The sequence below is a fragment of the Meleagris gallopavo genome, chromosome 3, assembly GCF_000146605.3.
Source record: "Meleagris gallopavo isolate NT-WF06-2002-E0010 breed Aviagen turkey brand Nicholas breeding stock chromosome 3, Turkey_5.1, whole genome shotgun sequence".
NCBI lineage: Eukaryota > Metazoa > Chordata > Aves > Galliformes > Phasianidae > Meleagris > Meleagris gallopavo.
This window is the reverse complement of record NC_015013.2, coordinates 38,445,761-38,448,352: the sequence shown is the minus strand read 5'-3', so window position 1 is coordinate 38,448,352 and position 2,592 is coordinate 38,445,761.

The window sequence follows — 2,592 nt, the reverse complement described above, 5'->3', positions numbered from 1 at the left end:
GGAGGGAACCCAAAGAGGAGGGGTGGGGGAAGAAAGATTTACCAAATAGGGGATTTAGTCATATTTGTGTGCAATGCGATCCTTATTAGAGAAGAAATCCTTTAAAATCAAACAAATCCATTTTGCAAAAGCCTCTCTCTCCCTGCGCGTTGCGTGGTATCAAGTGGTTGCAGCGGCGAGAGGCTGAAAACACATGGCACCGTCTGAAGTCCTCTCGGGAACGGATGGAGCGAGACGGAGAGACGGAGACGGATGAGGGTTAGTGATGTCCCCTCACTGCTCCGGTCGGGGGCGAGGAGCAGGAGGAAACCCTGGAGACTCTTCCATTCATCCAGAGCAGGGGAAGGGAAGGGGAGGGGAGGAACAGGGAGGCGGCAGTGGCGGGGAAGGAACGATTTCAGAACTGGAGAAGGAAGAGTGAAAGAAGAGGGGTCGTTTCCCCTCGCCCCTCAGCTCACGGGTGAGGGAAATGCTCTCAGTCCCTCCCTGAGCTGCACCTGATGCCAACCGAAAGGATACTCCCCTTGGAGAAGAGACTTCTCCATTTGCACGCACTCACAAAAGGGAGCAATAAAAGTTTCTCCGCTAATCCTCCGACCGCAGATACAATGATTGCCTCTTCCAATCAGCCCTTAGACAACAGCAAAATCTCTCCCATTCTCTTCCCCCCTCCCTCTCCCAGGCTTATCCGCTTCCTCGGCTATATACCCCCCATCCCTCTGGCTGCGGAGGGAGAAGAATGGGGCAAACATACTGACAGTACTGAGACAAGGGGAAAGGATTTCAGCAAGAAAAAGCGGGGCGGGCAGAGCAGACGCCCTCAGGAGACGGCGGAGGATGGAGGGGGCATGCAGCACGAGGGCGTGAGGGGAAGGGGGATCTGTGCCATCGGGGTGCGGGGGAAGCGGGCGGCCGCTGCTCCACATCCGCATCTGATGCTCTGTGCTCTACGGGAAAAGTGCGTCTGGGGGCGGGGAGCTGCCAGGGAAGGAGCTGCGAAGGGAGAGAAGCTAAAATCCGACCCGGGATCCGCATCTGCTCGCAGCAAGCAGACGGCACGGTGCGTGCCCGCAGCCGGGCGCGGAGGGGCGATGCGCGCCCGCGGAGCGGGAATGCCGCTGCCTGGGGGAGGGGAGAGTACCAGCTGCGGGACCACTGTGTGAGCCGAGGAATTATTTGCCGCCTTTGGGACAGCACTGAATCGAGGAGGGGAACCATATGAAACCCTCAGGTTGTTTTGTTGTTGTTTTCCCATTAAATCGCCATACTATAACAAAGAACATCGCTTTTATTCTCACGCTGCGGATTATCTGCTCTGTACTCTGAAATCAAGGAAATATTTTCCATCGGTGCTTGTGAATGCAGGCAGTCAGTGCAGTGGAGTGCACCTGGCGGTGAAGCAGAGGGGATCCTGGCTGGCAGAACTAATTGCTAGTGTGACCATCAGCCATTACACCTTCAGCCTGGCCTTGAGCCTTCGCAAATGATATAGGGTGAGAAGGGCACAGCCACAGGATTCTCCAGAAAGCTCCCTACAATAAGGAGTGTAGCAAAAATAAGACTGTGAAAAGATTCACCTGTGTTTTGTGCAATCCATCTTGCCATTAGCAACATCAAGCCTGCAGCTGTTAATCTTAATAAACTGTCCTGCTCTGCTTTCCAGCCCTCTCAGCGCTTTCTCTGACCTTCCCTCTTCTCTCCCACCTCAAGTTAAAGAACTTCATTTGTTCTGTAATTGAGAGTCTTCTGATTTAGCCATAGGATAAACTTCTGTACTACAGATGTGCAGTGTGCCTTAGTCAAGCAACAGTAGAATAACTGAAAAAGGATAATGCTGAGAACAGTCAGAGAAGCGTTTATAGGCAGTCAGATGTTTTTTTGGCAGGGAGATGCAGCCATCCATATGGCTAAGTTTCAAGTTATAGTTATTTAAAAGAAGGTTATAGAACAAGTAGGCACAAAACCGCTGATTTTGCTCTTCTGAGGAAATGTGCTGTGTCACACTGTACAACAGCAAGTCTCAGTATTTTTTTCTTTTCTGAGTTGGGGGCTTATATCTTCAAATATCTCAGATCTCTTTTGGTTGGCACTCTTCATTTGAAGGATACCACTGCAATAGTATTGAGAAATACTGACTGCTACATTGCAGGAACGCTTAAATTATACCAAAATGTAATCAGCAATTGTCATGACAGAGTAAGACATCCACAGAAAAGCTGAGGAATGGTCACAGTGACCATTACCTGTTCTACTAAAGATGCATCATGGAGACATGTCGGGATCTACATAACTGGATGCGAAAAAGCTTGTTCAAATGCATTTATAGAATCATAGAACTTTGCAAGTTAGAGACTGACCAGAACCACTAGAGCTCTTTCTTACACAGAGTACAAAATTTTGAACTTCATACAACCAGTATAGTCTTCACCAGCACATTCTGTAGGGCTTTACATTTCATTTTGTCACAGAATCTGTTTGTATCAGCTTTGATAAATACTCTTCCTGAAAAAGTGGCAGCTCATCAACCAGCATACATTTTTCACTACACTGATTTTGTGTAGGTAAATATTCATATAATTAGTGTGGACTCTT